The following is a 21,764-nucleotide window of genomic DNA, read 5'->3' as shown; positions in this document are numbered from 1 at the left end:
ACGTGGAGTGAGGCAGAGCCATGGCTTGGGTTTGGGGAGGCTTAGCCTCCCCATGCCTATTATACTCTCCACCCATGGTTTGTTTTTATGGCTTCTCACAGGGCCTCCCCTGCAGCCAATCTCCTTCCCTGGCCCTCTAGCGCTGATCTCCTGCTTTCATCAAACCTTCCCTCGCCCGGGAGGAAGGATGGGCTTCAGTTTAAAGCTGGCCGAAGGAAGGACAGGATTCTCCTAGCTCTGGGAGCCCATTGTGCCTGTTTACCCATCTGTGAAATAGGGCCAGTTCATGGAGCGGATCCCTGACCTGACAACGTCCCACAAGATGCGGTGTGCGCTGGAGGTTATTACAAGGAGCAGCGACAGGGCTTATTTCCCACTCTAGCACTAACAGGAGCTCTATCAAGATGTCCTGTTGGAACATTCACTGCTGTGCAGCGTTTTTTTTCTTGAGATCTAAGGCAGCTGTAAAATAACTGGTTCCTTATTTGTATGACAATAGCAGGGAGACCTAAACAAGACCAGGACATTATTGTGCTAGGCACAGATGCTTGCTTACAGCTTGCAAGCTCCTTCGAGCAAGGGCTAACTAGTCAGGACAGAGAGGTAAAGTGACTTGCCAAAGGTGACACAGCCCAACAGTGGCAGAGTGGGGAATAAACCCCTCCCCCCCGGTCCCTTGACTCCTACTCCACTGCCCTGTCTGCTACCCGACTCTGCCTCTCAAGCCCCACAAAGCCAAGTTTATGATTGTTGTTGCAACGTCCCTGGAGATTCCTCATCCCATCCCATGCTGCAGGGGCCTTCCCTCATTTCACAGGGAGATGTGGCAGCTCAGGCAAACCGCTGAAATTCTAATGTAAGGGGGGAGAGGCACAGTCTATAAACGGTTGGGGAAACCCTAACCTGATCTTTTTGGGAAGATCTGGGGTGCGGGGTGGAGCTCAGAGATGACCCTTGCCTACGTGCTGGGCTCCTAGCAATGGTTTTGGATCTGACCCTGCCCAGCTCCTGAGGGATGAGACTATCCTCCCAAACAGCCACTAGATGGAGGTAGTGGCTAGAGTTTGCCAGGCTGGCGCTCGATAGGCCTGTGCGTTTTCATTGCTTTCCCCTGTAGCAGCAATGCCTCCTCCATCTCCTGCGAGGCAGGGGGGTTGGGCCCCAATATTCTGCCTGGAGCAAGGACTCAGCGAGTTGCCCCTTGCAGCAGCACTGAATCTGCATCCAGCCGTTTGAAACCTCCATCGGGTGTGATCCCAGCGGCAGGCCAGGGACCTGCACCGTGGCCCTTCCGGCCTGGTCTAATGAGCACACCTAGCGCAGCAGAGGGAGGAACAGACGGCAAGGCGGCCCCATCGCAGGGCAGAATCGTTCACTGCTTTGCCACCTGCTGCCTGTATTTGTATCTGACCCACACCCTTCTTGGCCATTGGTGCTGCAGGACAGTCTGCCTGGGGAGGGCTCCCCGACACGGCCTTGCTGTTGTGCACCCAAGGGGTGAGAAGTGCAGCGGCTCTGCTCGGGGTAGCCCCAGGAAACGGGTGACTGACGTACCCACAGAAACTGGGTCAGAGGAGGCCAAGACAATGCAAGGAGCCCTCCCGTCCCAGATAGCTAGTAATACTGCCAGCAGAGAGGGCAAGGAGGCAGATCCACTGACTCGGCATGAGGGTGCAGGCCAGCCTTCAGCGGCAGCATCCCTCTCTTCCCCGAGCAATGGGCCACCTGGCAGGCGCTGCTGATCGGGAACTGGGCTGACTCCTCGTGGCCCCCAAAGGAGCTGGCAAGAGCCGTGATCAGGCTATTTTGCAGCCCCGCTCCTGTCTGCCTTCCTAACCAGGAGCTCGCTGTATTTTACAAACGTGCAGCCTCCCGCCCTGGGATGCCAGTGGTCCTGGCCTCACAAGGCCAATGGCCCAAAGGGCCCAAAGCTGCCACTCATTTTGGGGGCTCCGGTCAGGAAGAACAGCCACCCTGCCCGCAGGTGCTTAGGACCTCTGCAGGATCAGGCCCATTGTGTCTCCAGCTGGGCACCTGCAGCAGTGGCTGCTTTTGAGAAGTTGGCAGAGATCTTGCAGGGGGTCAGCAGAGCAGAGCCAACAACAGAACCCAGCAGTCCTGACTCCCAGGGCTGGGCGTTAGCTGCTTTGCCACTCTCTCGCCTCTAAAATCAGGCCTCCGTCTGAAACATGCCAGCCCTCCTAGGCTCTCGTGCCCTGGAGCACCCAGTACCCCCAGCCTGTCCCTCCGCACCTGGCTCTGGGCCCAGCACCTCTGTCAGCAGTGGGAAAGGCCTGGTTAATCTCTCAGGGATGGAGCAGAAGAGCAGCATGGGGCAATGTCAAAGGAGCGGCCCCAGCTGCGCTTTGGGCATAGGGGAGTTTGTTTTCATTCAGGTCATTTCATGTCAGTGTCAGGGCTGTGGGTGTGTGTGGGGGGAGGGATCCACCATTGTTTCCTAGCCCAAGGATTGTCATTCACAGATCTAGGAGAGGGGCTGCTGTGCAGCCAGCAGACCGTGTAATTAGAGCGAGACTTTCTCATTGTCTAAGTGATTGAAGTTGCAGTGAGAGGAGGCTGAATAACCTCCAGGGGCCAGCCAGCTGGGAGCAGGGGCCGGGGTCAGCTCTGCCTGCCCTGCTCCCTTTATCTGAGATTAAAGGTGAAGGAGCTTTGGGGTTAGGGCAAAGGCTGAGTTGGGGGGAGACAATTTCCCCTGTCCAGGCTCTTGTCTGTATTTTGGGGGGCAGGAGGGGAGAAGTGTCTCCCCCACTATCTGGTTCACTTCCCACCTCCACCCCCTGCAGAGCACCTGAAGTTCTGCTGCCTTCAGCCCTCCCATCCCCCAGTCTGCTGGCTCAAGGACAGGTGGGCCCCACACTTGAGGCCTTATCTGCTGAGATCCTCCCCATCAGTGAATGGCCGGTGCTACCCCATCACCCCTCTCACAAGGGTGGGGGTGACTGAGCACCAGCTTGGACTGGGATGGCAGATGCTCCTACATCTGCACAGAAAGTCTGGCATAGGGAGGTGGGAGCTCTGCAAACCTCCAGCAGGAACAGCCCAGGTCATAGAGGTGTGGCTCGCTCAGCCCTCCTAGTCCTGCCTGCTAGCTCGGCCCTAGAATTTTTTCAGTGGGAAGTCAAGCTGGAAAGGACCTCATGGCTCCTGGAGCTTGTCTAGGATTGGTGCCTACAAAGGGCTTCCTAACAGCCTGCAGCTGTGCCACTGTGTTAGGGAGCTGGTTTGCTCTAAAGCTGAGCCCAGTGGGCCTGGTCAGTGCTTGGATGGGGGGCAGAGGGCAGTGGAAGACAAATCCAGTGCTGCAGGAAGTAGTATTGGGGAGTCAGCTGGTGCGGCTCATCTCTGTGTCAGTATAGAACCGGGGTTAGGGGACCAGGTCCTGACCGCAGGTGGGCATTGAAAGGTCCCCTTGTAGAACAGCATCTAGCTCCTTCTCAGCAGTCGATCACAAGACACTTCGCACAGGAGGTCACTATCATTCCCTGCATTTTACAGATGGGAAAACGGAGGGGCAGTGACTCACCCCAGGTCACTCAGCAGGCCATTGGCAGAGGCAGGAAGAGAACCCAGTTCTAGTGCAGTAGGCCATGTCCAGTAGGCCATGCACACAAGAGAAGGGTGCTACCCCCAGCATCCTGACCAAAATACACTCTTCCCCCACAGCATCATCTGGACACAGTGTTCTTCACTGCCTGCCCTCAACTGCTGTGTCACATGGCTGTGTGCTGTTAGACAGCTGCAGGGCTGCACCCCAGAGGCAGCTGCATTTCAGCTGTAGAATTGATTCCTGTTTCACCAGCAGAATCCTAAGCTGTAGCAGTAGAGAAAGGTCAAGTATCAGCACTTTGCCCAGATGAGCTTTAACATTGCTAGCCACAGGGCTGTCTCCCATGTGCCTGGAGCAGGCCTCATGCTCTCCCTGAACCAGCCTCCACTATCCCCTTAGCTGGAAGCACTCAACTTCAATGAGCTTTTGCCAGCCCCTAATTACTGGAGGTGGGGCACCAGGGGACCCCTCCGATAAGCAAAGCAGGCAGGACGGTGCATGCTTTGCTGGAGGAGATCATTAGGCTGCTTAGTAATCGGAATGACCAGGCAGAAAAAGGCTGGCTGTCCATCCGGCTGTCTCACCTTCCTCCCTCTGCTGCTCTCTGCCTTTGTGGGGCCAGGGGAAGGCAGGAAAAGTGGGAGCCCCCAAAACACATGCAGCCAGCTCCCCTCTAGGTAGGGAGTCTCGCCCATGGGTTTGCTTCTGGGGATGGATATTTTGCTTTTGAGTCAGCCGCAAGCACAGTCAAAGGGGGGAGCAGCACTGTCAGATCAATGGATAAAGAACATGCAGCCGGCTTACTAGCCTTCCCTCTGCTCCAAGGAGCCAGAGGAGTGCCCGCATGCGTGTGGCAAACGGCCCCAGGCCCATGGCAAGGAGGGCACGTGGCAGGCTGGACAGGGATCAGGAAAACCCCCAGAAAGACTGTCCATCTCCCGCATCCCATTACACTGAGAAGGCTTTGGGTGTGCTTGGGTGAGATCAATGCTGCCCTCTAGTGGCTGACTCCTAGGCAGCCTACAGAACCTACTCCTCTACTCACAGCTGGGGATGTGTATTTTGCAGAAAGGAAGGAGCAGGGTTCTAATCCTGGGCTCCCCACATCCATGTGCCCCATTTAGCAGGGGATGGTCATCTTTGGGCAGCAGTCTCACTACCAGTAGTCAGAATGAAGGGAGAGAAGACAACACTTTCCAGACAGGGGTTGAAACAACATTAGCAACAAATACCAAGTGGACAGGGCCTGCAGCATCCTCTGAGGGAGAACTCAGGGAGAAAGGGTTACACTGGGCCAAAGGGAGAATCATAAATCTTCTGGGATGGTGCAGGGCTGGATCCCAGACAAAGCCAGGGAGGACTTTCTGTTTCAATTACACCCTTAATAGCTACATCAAGGAGCATTAAAAATGTATTAGTGCCTCTAAGGAAAAGGCTTTCAGCCAAAGTCAAAATTTATCACTTAAAGTTACCTTATTGGGACAAAGTTTTCTCACTTTCCTTAGCAACAGCCGGCTATTTCCTTCCACCCCTCTGCCATCTGTTGCTTCCCCACTTGCTATATTATCCCAGGCCTGCTGAGTCAGCCAAGACAGCCAGGGCCTTTTTGATAGCCATGGACGTTAATGGGCAAAATTCCCTCAAACCAACCCCTTCTAGAAGGATAGGAGAACGTGCCCTTCCCTCAGAAATCAAAAGGCAAAGCCTAGCAGAAGAGAAGAACATCTCCCAACCCAGAGGAAAGGAGAATGGTACCATTAAGGCTGCAGCTGGCTGACTGTACTAGATTTAAAGGGCCAGCCCCGCCCCACCAGAAAGGCATGCTGGGAACAAAAGTTTCTATAAGGAGGCAGCGCTGCAGTGGAGCTGAGCTAACAGGGACTATCAATAAGGAAGGGGTTGCTTCTGTGTTGACCATGCTCACTGCATTACATAGGGGTCTCACTTTGCTGTAGCTGGTATTAGCATTAGTCTGATGCAAATACTACAAAGGGGGCTGGTTTTCTGTCTCTTGCATCTGGCTCTTATGGTTTATTGCTGCGGTAGCAGCCTCCTAGGAGCCTCTACTGAGATCAGAGCCCTATTGATGAGGTGCTGTACAAATGCCCACAGGGTGTAGCTCTTGAATAGCCTCTTGCTGAGGGATCTAGCTAACTAGTTGAGCTCACAAAGAGGGGGACATTCTGGTGTCCTGGTTTGTTTATAGGAAGGCTGCAGAGTCCAGTTTCAGGGTATTTTCACTCTACAGGGGCTTTAGGCAGCTTTTCAGTAACCGCTCTGAATCAGAGCATTCACACAGGCCAGAGATTTATCCTGTTTGTGCAATTATCATTCTGCTGCTCTCCAATCGCTATCTAGCCTAGAGACTTCCAACACACTCCTCCATTGTAGCAGCTAGGTGCTAGCGAGCGGACAATGCTGAATAACAAGATTTCAGCCCCCATGGATTAGTCTCACAATTCCATCATAGGACCTAATCACATCTGCCACACCATCAGGGGCTCATTCACCTGCACATCTACCAATGTGATAGATGCCATCATGTGCCAGCAATGCCCCTCTGCCGTGTACATTGGCCAAACCGGACAGTCTCTATGCAAAAGAATAAATGGACACAAACCTGACATCAGGAACCATAACATTCAAAAGCCAGACAGAGAACCTCTGGCCATTCAGTAACAGATTTAAAGGTGGCAATTTTGCAACAGAAAAGCTTCTAAAACAGACTCCAGGGAGAAACTGCTGAACTTGAATTGATATGCAAACTAGATACTACCAATTTAGGCTTAAATAGAGACTGGGAATGGCTGAGCCATTACACACATTGAATCTATTTCCCCCATGTAAAGTATCTTGTCAAACTCTCTTAAATGGGCTACCTTAATTATCACTACAAAAGTTTATTTTTTCTTCTGCTGACAACAGTTCATCTTAATTAATTACAGCAAAGAATCCTGTGGCACCTTATAGACTAACAGACGTTTTGTAGCATGAGCTTTCTTCGGATCCGACGAAGTGGGTATTCACCCACGAAAGCTCATGCTACAAAACGTCTGTTAGTCTATAAGGTGCCACAGGATTCTTTGCTGCTTTTACAGAACCAGACTAACACGGCTCCCCCTCTGATACTTAATTAATTAGCCTCTTAGAGTTGGTTGGGCAACTCCCACCTTTTCATGGTCTCTGTGTGTATATATCTCCTCACTATATGTCCCATTCTATGTGTCCAATGAAGTGGGCTGTAGCCCACGAAAGCTTATGCTCAAATGTGTTAGTTTCTAAGGTGCCACAAGTACTTCTCTTCTTTTTGCGGATACAGACTAACACGGCTGCTACTCTGAAAATTCCACAGCATGTTTGCACTGGGCCTTACGATAATTCATGATGGCCAGAACCCTCCGCCACCCCAATCTGTGAGATTTAAACCAATAATAGATGTGGTATTCTTATCGTCTTTGAGCCTTTAGGGATCCTGTTTTCAAGCTTTTCTCTGCAGCCAGGCAGGCTAGAAACTCCCCCCTCCCCCAAACGAAAGCTCAGCGTCTGATGCAATCACATGATTCCAGAAGTTGGAGCTTTAAGAAACACACCAAAAAATAAAACGGTGAGAATTGGCCACACCAGCACTGTACAGTGGCCGGTTTCCTGGCTAAACTCTATTTTGCCCTACTTCTAAAAGCCCCTCTGACAAGCCTGGAAAGGAGCATTTCATTTTGCTACGTGTTACAAGCCCTGACTCTGGCCTCTCCCTGAGGAAGCAGGTTCTGTTGTCCCTAATCTACAGATGGGCAAATTGTGGTGCAGTTAACAGTCCATGACTGCTCACTAGGCTAAGACTTAAGGTGTGTTGATGCTAGACAGCACGGGCAGTGAGCCAGGGAGAACCGCCAGGCAGCACAGGCTGTGAGCCAGGGGGAACCACCAGGCCTAGGTGTGTCTAGCAGCTTCAGTCAAGAGGCTTTTATAGTACCCACACGATGGGGAAATTTGTGTTTCTCCTCTGCCGTGAGCAACCCTACGTAGGTGACGCAGAGACAGCAGCAAGTGCAGTAAATGAGAACAATGACAGGGGGCTTGACCAAGGTCACGGAAGCAGGGGAGTGTCAGAGGTGGGATTAGAATTCTATGGCTCCTGCTTCCCCTTAGCCCTGCGGCTCTCCTGCTAAGCCACAGCCCTCACTTTCTCCCTCTTCCTTTGTTTGGTTTGAGCCCCGAGAGGGGTCATCGGAGGAGCTACTTTTAGGTGAGTCGCCTGAAATACCTGGTGCTGAGGCCTGTCGAGCTGGGACCCCTTTGCCCTGATTCTGGGAGGGCCGGAGCCATATTAGGAGCTGCTCAGGGCTAGGAGAGCAGGAGGACTGAGTACTCTGGCATGCCTACCTGGTGGCTTTCCAGCTCCATGAATAGCTGCACATGCTGTGTTAACCTTTCTTGAAATGCCACGGCCATTTCAAGCAGCGTTTGAACGAGCCGTTTATTTCCAGACCCTGGTAACTGCAGTGGCCAGACTGTCTGTGCGGGCAACCCACTCCGGTTTGGGTTTGATTGATGGCTACCATAACGAGGTGGTTACCCACTCCTGCCTTGAGGGGTTTAAAAAGTGGCCTGGGAGGGCTTGAAAGCTGCAGCTCTATAAGCTGGCCTGCTTGGGGAAGTGGCCACAGCTGGGCCACACCCTAATCAGGCCACAGCTGGCCTGTATACAAAGGCCAGGGAAGCCAGGAACAAACAGTTTCCCTTTGCAGGCAGAGGGAGATGGGCCTGGCTGCAGGGAGCTAGACACAGGGTACCTGAGGGGAGCAGGGCTGGGGAAAGGCAGAGGAGCTGGGGTGCTCCTGCCTGGAAAGCCCCAGGCTGCGGCCTAGCACAAGGCCAGCAGGTACTGGGGGTTGCAGGGGGTAGGCCAAGGCAGCAGGTCCAAACCCCTTTGCCTATGATGAGTGGCAATTATACTGCAGCCTGCCCCAGTGAACAGGGGCTAGATGGAGACTGGGCAGTAGCCAAAACTGAGGCAAAGTGGGGATAGTGGGTTGGGGGTTCCCCAGGGAGGGGAGACCCAGATTGGTGGGGTACTGCCAGGGGGCAGCACCCCAGTTAAAAGGGCACCAGGGTCCAGGGAGGGACATGGGGGGGCCAAGAGGACAGGCGGATCACTGGCCTGCAGAGGGGGCTCCTAGCTGGAATGAGCTAATTCCCAGAAGTGACCAGCAGGAGGCGCCACAGGGGTGAGTCCGCACGTCTACAGCTACAAACTGCTGAGAACTGTCAATGAGGGGCAGACCCAAAGGATCCCGGCCTATGGAAACCCTGATGTTGGTGCGGCTAAGGGCAAATGGGGAGCGTCCCACCCGCTCCCTCGCCGCCTTTGGTTATTTCTGCTGGATGGCGTGACGAGGTCGGACATTTCCCTTTGGCACCCCTATAATCACTGAATGTGGCCAGTGTTAGCAGGCTGCCTGCAGGTAGCTCTGCTAGGGGAAGGAGTATGACCTAATGGATGATGTTCTAGCCGGGGCCTCAGGACACCTGGGTTCTGTTCCTGGCTCTGCTACTGGCCTGCTGAGTAACATCAGACTAGTCACGTCGCTGCTCTGTGCCTCACTCTCCCCATCTGTAAAATGGGGATAATGCTACTGCCTTCCTTGGTAAAGCACGCTGAGATCTACTGATGGGAAATGCTATCTCAGAGCTAGGTGTTACCGTTATCCCAGTGCTTGTTATGTCACAGCTGACGTGTTCCATTTGGTGCTGCCTCTGGAGGCTGTGGCAGGAGTTCAGTCGCTTTACAGGTGCCCTGGCTATGTCACAGGACTGCACCCTTTGAGTGACTGCTCGGTGAGCGTGCGCCCTCCCTCTCTGATCCCAGACCCTCTCTAAGTCGTCGTTGCCCGGTTGGTCTCGCTCCCGGCCACGCTGTCAGCAGAACTGGGCTCTGTAGTGACCTAACAGCACTGGCCTGCACGTGCCTTTCCCAGCCAGGCATCCACCTCTAACTGCAAAATTGGTTTAGCCAACTGCTCCAGCAGGAGCCCTGCACTGTGACCCCACAGCAGGTGCCCGATCGCAGCGTAACACAGGCTGTGTTAGGTGCACTCACCAAGCACATGTGGCTATTGCTCTATCGGAACATGGGAGCCATTGCTACGTGGGGCACTTCTGTAGATTCTCAGATAGATCAGCGGGTGCACCAGGGCAGCAGCCAAACTCTTTATTTCTGTAGAGTCACAGACTACAGATGGCTGCTGCCATCCCATCATTTTCCAGCTGGACTCATTACACGATCCAAGGCCAGGCACAATGCTGAGACAGGCAACAGATCTCTTAGTGCCTCTGCAAAGAAGATGTATCAAATTATGCAGAGCTACCCGCTGTGCATTGACACTAACAATTCACCAAACTCCAGCAGGAACAGCCCAGGTCGTAGAGTTGTGGATAGCTCAGCCCCCCTAGCGCCACCTGCTAGCTCGGCCCAGTTTTATCACCTATTTATCCAACGGCATTTCATCTGCAGAACATGCCGCTTCCCCAGCCTCCGTAATTCGTGGCTGGGCCCTCAGGAACAGGACCTGCGGGCTGCGTCAGAAGCTACTGAAAGGGAGCGATCGCTGTTCTAGTGACTCGAAGCTCCAACTTTACGGCTTAGAATATAAAACTGGCTTTACGCTGGCAATTGTGCAGTCCCAGCCTTGAGGCGAGGGCCTGGTGTTTAGCTCCCTATGGGTCTAATATTCCACCCGCTTTGTGTACGTGGAGGGGAAATCTTCATAGATGCAGGTTGGAGATGGAAAAGGCCTAGGGGATTATGGGGTTTAGCCCAGCTCTCGGCTGTGTGGGGTGGAGCCCTACAGAGTAGCCTTGCATGCTTTATTCAGGCTGGTTCTACCTGCCAGCACTGGTTCCTCTTCCCTGACAGAGATTCAGCCCATTTGCTTTTCCATTCTGGGCTAGAGTGACCAGACAGCGAGTGTGAAAAACCAGGACGGGGGTGGAGGGTAATAGGAGCCTATATAAGAAAAAGACCCCAAAATCGGGACTGTCCCTATAAAATTGGGACATCTGGTCACCCTGTTCTGGGCTGAATAGACCAAGCCTTACCCTGGGACGGTATAAAGTGCAATTGACAAGCTCCTTGGCGATATGCTGAGCCTCCTGCCTTGTAGGGCATGTAATTGCTGTGTAAACACCCGGCAGCTGCCATGTAAATCCAGCGGCTCCTCTCTCTCAGGCACTGGATCGATAGCGGGCTGGCACTGTGACAGCTACAGCTATGGGAAGCAGCCGGGATGCAGCGCAGCGCTAGGTAGCACTATCCACCCATCGGGAGCAGTCTGTTCTGCGGGTGGTGAAGGAATAAAGAGCAAGTGGGAAGCCGTGTGTCCCTATGGGACCCGGTAGCCTGGAGAGCAGTGACGGGCATGGAAAGGAGGGTGATGTGTGGCAGCAGAGTGTGTGTGTGTGTCTGGAGGGGGCAGGAGAAGTGGGCTCAAAGGGCACAGCAGGCAATGCTGATTCAGGCAGGGAAGAAAAGAAGTGGGGGCTGCGGTAGCCTGAGATTCGTTAGCAAAACCCGTCTGAAAGGACACCCCCCTTCCGCTCAGCTGGAGGCACCTGCAAAATCTGAGCCGCCTCATTGCCAGTGGGGGGCAGCGTGGTCCTGGGTTACAAGCGCAGTCCTGCACCCACTGATGTGAATAGCCAAACTCGGCTCCGGCTGCATGAGAACCTACTGAGAACCGGCTGACGCCGCTGGGCGAAGGATCAGGCCCAGCACTTGCAGGAGGCACGAAGGGGGGACGAATGCTCATCTCCGCTGACTCCTCCTCAGGAGCGTGGGGAGCGTCACCTGGGAGGACGGCGTGGCTGCGAGGTTGAGCCTGCCCAGCACAAATACAGATGACTGGCCCTCCTTAGGCTGCCGGGGGGTACTGAGGAAAGCCCACTGGGGTTGACAAGCCAGCAGGACATGGGGGCAGAGGCAGGTCTGTGTCAAGTGGGGGAGGAGAAGGGAGCCAGAACCCAGCAGTGCTGTCTCAAGGGACACCATTTACAGCCTCCCCGGGGCTGATGCTTGAGCAATCAGCTCCACCAGTGCCCCTGCTGAGCCCGCTGGGTGTGTGTTGAGTGGGAACCAAGGGCCAGCATCTAGGAACGAGACATTCAGACTCTCCAAAGATGGGGCTAGTGGGAGCCTCGGCCTGTTTGGACCTGAAGTTTGTCCTGCTCCCTTCCTCCAGCCACGGGGGCTGCCGGGACACGGCAGATGTTCTGCCTCATGTCTTGGGAGAAGTCTGAAGCAAGACAGAGCCACTCAAGGCATAATCCTGTGCAGTGCTGAGCCCCTCCTGCCTAGTGCTGCGGGCCCTGGACTCCTGTGGAAGTCGAGGGGAGCTGAGGGGGCCCGGGCCTTTGCAGGACCTGGCCCTGCTCCCACAAAGAGGTGGCGCTATTTACTTCTGCACCCAGCAACCCGGATTCTGTGCTGCCTCCCGCCTGGGCTGTTCTAGAGCCAGCGATCGGCCGGGGGGAAGTGGCAGCCGGTTGGGTGGCTGTGGATGCGGTGATGGCTGCTGCTTGCTGTGCTGTTAGTGAGCGATGCAGCCCAAGTGTCATTCCGGGCCACTCACAGACCAGCCTGGGTCCTCGGGGAAGGAGGTGGGTGGGTTTAACGGCCGGAGGGCTGCATGCGTCAGCAACAAGGGTGGTCTGGCAGCAGGCTGACACCAAGCACACTGGGCGTCGTGCAGCAGACAGCTGGTGCCAGTTCTGCTATAAGCCCCTGGGATGGGTAGGGGAGTGAGAGCGGCCCTCTATGTCCCTCTAGGAGTCTGGGCCAGGAAGATCCCCACCCATAATTTCCCTGCTCACGCAAGCAGCAGAAACTCATCGTGCAAAATACCAGCCATGTGGACTTTCCATGGACCCCAGGTGCCATTTCCCCGGACGAGAGCCCGCTCCCGGCGCCATTTCCCCGGACGAGAGCCCGCTCCCCCCGCCCGGCGCCATTTCCCCGGACGAGAGCCCGCTCCCGGCGCCATTTCCCCGGACGAGAGCCCGCTCCCCGCACCCGGCGCCATTTCCCCGGACGAGAGCCCGCTCCCGGTGCCATTTCCCCGGACGAGAGCCTGTTCCTGGCGCCATTTCCCCGGACGAGAGCCCCTTCCCTGCTCCCGGCGCCATTTCCCCGGACGAGAGCCCGCTCCCGGCGCCATTTCCCCGGACGAGAGCCCGCTCCCGGCGCCATTTCCCCGGACGAGAGCCCACTCCCGGCGCCATTTCCCCGGACGAGAGCCTGCTCCCTGCTCCCTGCGCCCGGCTGGATCCAGGGGCCTCTGCTGCTCTGGGACGGAGTTGGGAGGCGCCCCGAGTTAATGACTGCGTTGGTGTTAACTGGCCTTCTCTGCTGAAAGTGCCCCCCCCCGGCCTCTCATCGGGACAGCTCGCCATCCTTCACGCGCCTAAAGTGGGCCAGCATGTGACAACCTTGCAATGCAAATGATGTGACCGGGGCGGCCGGCGGCGCCGGTGGGAACGGGACCCACATCGATCAGGCTGGCAAGGCCGGCCGGCAACGCTGAGTCAGGTACTTTGCTGCTGCTGCTGTTAGCCTGAAAACAATCAGCTGCAATAAAAAGCTATCTCCAGTCCCTTCTGTGCCAGGCTGTAGCTGCAGCTGTCTCAGGGGCATTCGCGTCTCTGTCTAGTGCCTGGCTGCCACGACCCCGGGCTACGAGCTATTTATAAGCAGCGAGGGGCCGGAACCAAACAGCTCAGAACTGGGCCTGTTTCTGGTTCTGCTCTCGACCCGCTTTTCCCATCCGGGCCCATCACGAACTGCAGAGGGCTGCCCCTGTACGACATGCACCCGCAAAACTCCTTACAGCTCCCCGGCCTGCTGAGATCGAGGGGCTGACGGTCCTGTTAGAGACACAATCGAGGCCAGGGGAAGACGAGAAGATTAGCACTGGCTGGCTCCGCAGTGCGTTATAGGGAGGGAGTCAGACCTACAGCTGCACCCTGTTTGGCCAGTGCTGGGTTGCCCCGACTTTGCTGATCCTCCTCCATCTCAACCCACAGCCCCGTACAGTTACAGACCACCATGGTCCTGACAGTGGCCCTCTGTCTCCTGCTGCAGCTGCACTTCTCCCCTGTTAGAGTGCTGGACTAGGGCTGAGAGGGGCATTCACTCTCCACAACCCACTCACTCTCCACAATCCACTCAATCCTTGGCCTTTCTGCTGAGTCTGCCAAGAAGGATGCCCGTAGTGGAGCTGGTGTCTAGTCGATGGGCCTGATTCTCCCCTGCTTTGCATCTGAGAGAGGAGGAAAAGTTGCACAGAGCACCATCCTATATGCATCGACTGTAGCTACAGTTGCAGGGATTTCTCTGCAGCAGTCACTCACCAGACAGAGGTTCTGCCGGGCCTGAGAGGCTGCGACACCCACTGGACTCTTTAGAATCCGGAGCCTAGTTTGCAAGGATTTTGCCAAGCGCCTACGGCAGCGGGTGGAGGTGCAGCCCGGGGAGATGAGATTCGTTTATCAGCTCTGTAATTAATGTAAAGAATTCTGTGTTGCCAGTGGGTTCTCCTGCCTCTAAAAATAAAGCAACGAAAGGAAATGAGCGAACTGGGAAAAGCGGGGACCTGAAATGACACGGGGGCGGACGCAACTTGCAAGCCGAGAAAAGGGTGCAGTGGGGTGCTGGGGCCTGGGTGGCACAGAGGGCATCAGTGTGTGGGGGGGAGTGAGGGGCGAGGAGAAGGCACCGATGAAAGGGACTGACAGGTTGTGGCACTGTTATAGATCTCTCACCTGACTATTGCTAATTGTGATCATTTTCGAGAGGCCGTACCAGCCAAATATAGCTTGATTTCCCCCCCGTGACTGTAAGTGCTCGTGAAATTGAGGGATTGACAGCAGCAGTTAGAGCCGGGCCTGGGGCGAGTGCAGGTTTGCCTCCCCCAGCATGACCAGCTGCACCTCAGTCCCAGCTCGCACGTCCACGCTATTCCAGGCCGGGGTCTGCCGATGCCCTTCAATCCCAACGGCCCCTGTTGATTCCAGTCCAGGGTCCTCCCGTAGCTCTGCCAGGCTCCTCAGTCCCAGCCCGCTGCCCCCTGCGATTCCAGGCCCGGCTCCCAACGTGGTCTTGCCAATGCACGTCAATCCTGCGCCGCTGTTGCCCCTCCCTCCTGTTCGAGTCCCTGGGTCTAGGGCTGAGAGAAGGATTCACTCTCCATGGCCTTCTGGTCCTTGACACGCTGCTACTGGCAGGACAGACGTACCTGCTGCGGGGAAAGGCTTCGTCTGTGACCCTGATTCTCCCCTGCCTCGCACCTGGCATCCCCACTGACACCGGGACAAGGCGGGTGTGAAACCTGCCCGTTCAGAGCTGGCAGCATGCTCCATCCCCTTTGCTCAGACAGTGACGAATGGGCCCAATAATTCATCCTCCGGGTCTCTGCAGCTGATCAGTGTGTCTGTCCCTGTTCCTCTTTTGACTGCCAGCTGACGGGCTGGACAAAGCCCTGCCTCGCTGCGGGGGGCTGGGGGGAGATGTACAGAGCAGGCTTTCGAGAGCCCCTCTGGGTTTCAAACAGCCTTTCATCTCTCCCGCATTGGCTGCCCCGCTGCACGGGCGTGTTCCCAGGAGCCGGCAGCCCAGCTGCGCAACCAGGCCGCCCTGTCCCATTCCTCCGGGGAGGCTCAGCTATGCTTGGTTTAAAGACGATGCTGTAACTTTGGCAGTAATTGCTCTTCAGCGGGAAAGGCGATGAATCAGGAACCCTGCGGCAGGGAAGGGGGGGGGCGAGGCACCGGGGGGGGGGGTTTGAAACGTACCAGGGGAGTCTGTAATTGGGACATCGCTCGGCTCGGCAGCACCCGGCAGGTTCCCGAATTGCTCTTTCCAGCCCATGTGAGTGAGGGCTGGCACACGGCCAGGGAGCTGGGCTGCACAAACCGAGGGATGGGGGTGCAGCGGGGTTAACCCATGCACTGCTGGGAGCTGAGGCTATGGTGCTGGACATAAGAAGCTGGTGGGGTTTGAAAAGCTAGGGAGGAGCGCCGGACAGAGTAGGGGCATGGGAAAGGTGGAAAGGGCTGAGGAGCAGAGGAGGCAGCGAAAGGCCTCTGGGGGGTCTTACAGATCAGCTAAGCGGGTATGGGGTGCAAAGTGGCCACCGGCAGCCTCCCCAGGCAAGCGGCCCGAGGTTAAACGCCCTCGGGTGCTGCTCTGTGCTCCGTGGAGCTTGGCTCATGGGACGAGTGACCTGGATCCAGCCTTGCAGAGTGAGCTGGGGAGCTCCACCAACACCTGCGTGTGACAGGCGCTCTCCAGCCCAGGTTGCCACAGCACTTATGGGCTTATTAAGTGAGGCAGCGTGGCCTAGTGGTTAGAGGACTAGGCCTCCAGAGACCTGGGCTCTATTCCCACCTCTGCCACTGGCCTGCGGCGTGACCTGGGGCAAGTCACTTCCCCTCAAGGCTCTGCAACAGCAGGGCCCCCTCCTGCTGGGAAAACCAGAATCCGGCAGGTCTTCAGACCCAGAGTTTGGGGCTCCGTATTCTCAAGAGCCCGTTGCCTAGGAGGGCACTAGCCCCCACCCCAAGGGGAAAGCAGCCCTCTAGAGGATCTAACTGTCCCCACCCCACAGGCTGGTCCCTGGCTGGCCGGCTCTTACTATTCTGGCACTCGTACAACGCCTGTCTGGTCGGTGCTCTTGGAGCTGCTCCACTAGCAGCTGCTCCGTCACGTCGAAGGCAAACTGGATTAAACAGCCAAGCTATCAGAAGGTGTGTACGAGGGGCTGGATGTCAACGTGCCTTGAAAATTTCCAAGCAATTTTCTACGCTAATTTGCGCTAGTCTAGGAGTAGCTGGAGGCGATGCCTAGGGGAAGGTTGCCCCACACTCTGCAGTTATCAGCTTCTCTTTCCAGTTGCCAAGATCTTTGATGAACTTTAATTGGTTGGATGGACGGTTTCCAGGGTTGCGCCTGGCCTCAGGTTAGAATTTTTCAGCCAGCTGGAGCCAAACATGACGTGCGTGCCAAAGGCTGCGTGAAAGACCCCTTCTTACACAGCGTCACATTTGCCATAGTTCAGCAAGGCCAGGTTTGAGGCTGTCTGTGCCACCTCGGTTCGGCCCCTTCGTGCGTGCGTCTGACGAGGTGGGTATTCACCCACGAAAGCTTATGCTCCAATACGTCTGTTAGTCTATAAGGTGCCACAGGACTCTTTGTCGCTTTTTACAGATCCAGACTAACACGGCTACCCCTCTGAGTCATGAATTATGTGAGCACGTCCTGTTTGTATTAGGGGATCTCTGCCTCATCTGTTCATTAAGATACAGGTGTGGGGGGAATCAGGGCAGGAGCAATGGTCTGCCGAGCCTTTCACATCCAGCTCACTGGGACAAATCTAGTCGTAATCAGGGGCAACAATTCATGGGCTAACCGGCGTACTCAGGAGGAGGGCTTGCTCTGCCGTGGGGACATGCAGCTTGGGAGAAGTCCAGGCGGCCACGCAGCTCTTCAGCTAATACAAAAAACCAGGGGAAACCTCTGTTTTTTTAGCCACTCAGAGCAAATGCAAGGAGGAGGTCTGGGGCTTACGAAGGAACGCCCCCTTCAGGATCTGGAATCCAGTGGTGCGTAGGGCTGTTGTATGGGAAGCTGTAAGTCATTGGTAGGGTAGAAACTTTCCTAGCTCATGATATTTATTAGCCGACGCAGGCTCGGGTAAGCCCCTTTTGAAAAAGTGCCGCTCGCCTCAGCCTTTACTGGCTTATTAAGTGAGGCAGCATTGCCTAGTGGCTAGAGCTCTGGGCTAGGATTCAGGAGACCTGGGCTCTAGTCCCACCACTGGCCTGCTGGGTAACATTGGGCAAGTCACGTTCTCAGGCTGTGCCTCAGTTTCCCCATCTGTACAATGGGGATAATGACTGTGACCTTCGTAAAGCGCTTTGAGAGCTGCGGATGAGGAGTATGATGTAAGAGCTATTTATTAGTAGCATTACAGTTGAGAGTCCAGTTGTCCACCACACGCTCTCTCTCCCCTACTAGAAGCCGTGGTTCTCTTGTTTCGGTCTCTGGTCCCAGCTCAGCGAGCCCCGCGGCACTTCCTCTCCTGTGTCTCTCTTTATAAATCACATACAGTTAAAAGCCCAAGTGCCAGGCAGCAGGGGAGTCCTCCACCCGTCTGCCCCGAGGGCCGAGTCTACAAATCAAATCAATCTCCTCTCTCCTCAGTGCTCCTCTCATGTCCCTAGCTTCCCCTCGCGCGCCGCCTAATCAGAACGTACAGTTCTGCAGAGGGACGTTCAAGCAACATTTGTGCTGAAAGGAGACTAACCAGGAATGTGCCCCAGACGCTGCTCTTGAGCATCAGCAACAAGAGAGGGCAAAGGATGGGAGACCACCAGCTCCCTGGTCCCCTCTGTCTGCTGTGGGATGAGTTACTCACCATGGTGTCATGGTCTATGTTGACCATGACTAATTTGTGCCACAGCGCCATCTGACGGCCCCACACTGCCGGGATCTAGCAGGAAGCAGGCTAGAGAGAGACCTGGAGACAGATTCTGAATCCAGCTCCATCTGTCACATTGTTGATGGAATTGTTTGATACAATTGAAGAATGAAATGAATATGCAGCCGGTTTAAAAGAAGGACTTCTCCACACAACACACAGTCAGCCTGTGGCACTCCAGCCAGGGGATGTTGCAAAGGCCAAAAGTATAAATGGGTTCCAAAAGAATTAGCTATGTTCACGGAGGCTAGGTCCATCCATGGCTATTAGTCACTATGGTCAGGCCACAACCCCATTCTCTGGGACCCCCTAAGCCTCTGACTGTCAGAAGCTGGGAATGGAGGCCAGGGCCTGGCTCACTTGATAATTACCCTGCTCTGTTCATGCCCTCTGAAGCATTTGTCATCCACCACTGTCAGAAGACAGGACAATGAGCCAGAGGTACCATCGGTCTGACCCAGTCTGGCCGTTCTTATGGTCTCACCCTGGTTTTGCGATGAACCGGCTTGTTTGTGTGACGATGATAACGATGAATAATTAAGATCACTTAGCTCTTCCATGGCGCTCTTCTCTGTGGGCCTCCGAGTGCAAACGAGTGGTACAGAGATTCCTCCTGTTTTTTTCATGGCCTATTGAAGACGATCATTATCTCACCACTTACGTCTCCCTGGGAAGGACAATTCCAGGCTAAGTTCACCAGGTGGAAGTGCATTAGAGGGAAGGAGAGCTCATTAGTGGCTTTAGGATGAATAATTAAGAGGCTGGTTCTATGAAGGAGCCTGGCTTCCATCACAGTCAAGTGCCACTGACTTCCCCCCCCTCCACGCCCACCCAGGGAGAACCAGCATAAAACCAGGCCTGAGTGACAGACACCAGGGCCAGGCCGGGCCTGTGGACACAAGGAGCCTGGGATCCCCGCTGGCTAGAAATGGGAAGTGGACAAAGAGAGGGGGAAAGGGATGAACGTGTTTGGTGCAGGGGGAGCTGGGACGCTGCCAGCAGCATGTGCTGGGTTAGAGGGGATCAGCTTGACCCTAGTGAATGGGAGTTTTGCTGTTGATGTTAATGGGGCCAGGCCTTTGTCCCCATTGCAGACAAAGTCTAAGCCAAAGATCCTCTGGGAAGTCTTTGGCTGGGCCTCTTGCTCTGCTTTCCCCCCGCCTTTCTCTGAAGACCCTGTGCCCTGTCTCCTCACATGGCACAGCAGACTGCTGGGCATAGCAACACCCCTTCCCCACAGCCCAGTCCCCGCAGCTGATACCCGTGGGCCAGGGCAAGCCTGCAGATGCTCCATCCGGCCTCCTGAGCTCTCTTCCTATTGGGGAGCCAGTTAGCATCCCTGTTTGGCTTCTCCTGTCCCCCTGCCCGCACAACCTCCCAGCTCCCTGGCTGGTCACCCCCCTCCATGCCAGCCCTCCAGGCTCTCCCAGGAGCCTGCACGGCAATGACTAGCAATGTGACAGCAATTAAACGTGTCCCCTTCCAGGGTGCTGGCACTTGCTTGGGGGATCCGAGCTGTCACTTTGGAGCAGCCACGTTACTTCTCCTCCTGGCGAGTTTCATGCACTCGGGCTGCCCTAGAACAAACCAGCTCCTGGAGCTGAAATGCTCAGCAGACGCAAAGGAAACGCGTTTCCACAGCGGTTTCTTCCACTCCCATTCATCGGCAGCTCGGCTGCTTGTTCCAGCTCCCCGGGACGCAGACTGCGCCCCAGGCACTGAAGAGACGGTGTCTCCACAGGAGGCGTTGGTGAGGAGGAGCTGAGGCTGTCAGTTGTTTCCCGGCTAGAATGGCAGGCGTTTCATTCACAAAGGGGCTCTGCCCACCCAGGCACAGGGGAGAGGTGACAAACGCTGGGGCAGGGCCCATCTTTCTATGCTACATATCTGTGGCGCACCTAGCGCAGTGGGGCCGGATCCCTGTTTGGGGCCTTTGTGGTCATACCAATAAATAATCACAATTAATACATGGAAGCAATGGGGCAGAGTCCCTTTTCATTTGGAAGCAGGTCCTATTTTTACGGGATCCTTCCTATGCTGTTGGGTTTGCCCCAGGGCTCTTCCCCACTCACTGCACTGCCTAACCCATCTGTCTAAGGGCTGCTGGCCTCACTTGCGGATGACATGAGGCAGATGTTAAGGGTGTACCTGGCTCAGTAGGTCTGCTTTTGGGTTACAGGAAAGTCAGTTGAAGTGAAGCTGAAGCCGGTGGCTTAAAGGGGATGTTGTCAACTCGGCTTAGGCTCAATAGAAAGGTTTCTCTAAGAAATGAAGATGTTTTTTGCAAACCTTTGTAGGAATCGAAACATCATGAGTTTAGAAGAGAAAAACCATGAAAACAGCTTAGTGGGCCATAAACAGTCAATACTGCCAATGCTGAGCATTTGACAACCACGAGTCAGTCCCTGAAAACCAGGAGACTGGCTTCGAAATCATGAGATTTTCAAAATAATAAACACTGGGTTCTTTTTACTTGCTCTTGGGCTGTTAGAGATCCTGAGTCCAGAGCTTTTCTCTCCAACTTGGAGTACAGAAACATTCCTGTTATTTTGTGATAAAAGCTGAGGTTCTTGTATGACTCCTGTAGCTACAGTCAAGTCCAGCCCCCTGCCTTTACTAGTAGGACTAAGTACTGTGCCTGACAGATTTTTACTCCAGATCCCTAAATGCCCCCCAGAGGGATTGAACTCACAACCCTGGGTTTAGCAGGCCAGTGCTCAGCTCAAAGCACTGAGCTATCCCTCTCCCAAACATTGTAATGTTTGGAAGGCAATTATGAGACTTGGCTCTTTGCAGCAGTGGAAACCCAGATGCAACAGTATTGGGCTAGTGTCTGAGATCCAGGAAGAGAAAGTGATTGTAACTGTAAGGGAAACTGACCAGCCCCAAACAGCATCACCAGGGAAAAGTAAATAACCCTATTAAAAAAAAAATCCCTTTCAGTGTTAATAATTTAAGGCGGTATTTGTAACCCAAGCCACAAAGATTCTCTTTCCAGATATAATTTCATTTTGACAATCTGCTTATAAAAATGCCTTTCAAAACTCCAGGCCTTTATTCTTTATTTGTCAAAGGTTCTGTGGATTTTGGGACCCCAGTTCCAGGCACCTTAAAGGGGTCTGATTTTAAGGAAGTGCTGAGCACCTACCCTCTGGAAATCAGATGCTTTGAAAGGGTATCCAGTCAGATTCTCCAAATCACTGCTTGCTTCTGAAAGTCTTAGCCAAAAAACTAAGCTTGCAAAGGCCTATCGTGGGGGCTTTGGACGCTGGTGGCACTTTGGTCTCTTCTGCTTTCTGCCTGTGGAACAGTTTAGTCTCTTGAGGACTGAAATGCTTTAGTCTAACTCAACTCTTTGGGCTTCATATAGGGGTATGTGGATGAAATAGAAATGCAAAGAGCTGGCTGAATGCTGCAAACGTGCATTTCAATTCGGGGGAGCTGTTTGGCTTGATCATGTGATTTGTGCTCCTTGGTTACTCACTCTGAATGAGGGTTTGCAGAAATGTTTGGGGAATGGCTGTTCTTTGCACTACTGCTCGGATTCCTGTGTGAGCAAGAATCCACTGTTCCATAGCTGATATGCAGTATTTGTTATTCCCCTGTAGAAATCCAGAATGGTGTATTGAATATGCTCCAACTGGCCCTAGGAACGCATGAAAAGA

This window comes from Mauremys reevesii, linkage group 10, assembly GCF_016161935.1.
Source record: "Mauremys reevesii isolate NIE-2019 linkage group 10, ASM1616193v1, whole genome shotgun sequence".
In the NCBI taxonomy this organism is placed as follows: Eukaryota; Metazoa; Chordata; order Testudines; family Geoemydidae; genus Mauremys; species Mauremys reevesii.
Note: the sequence above shows the minus strand (reverse complement) of the source record.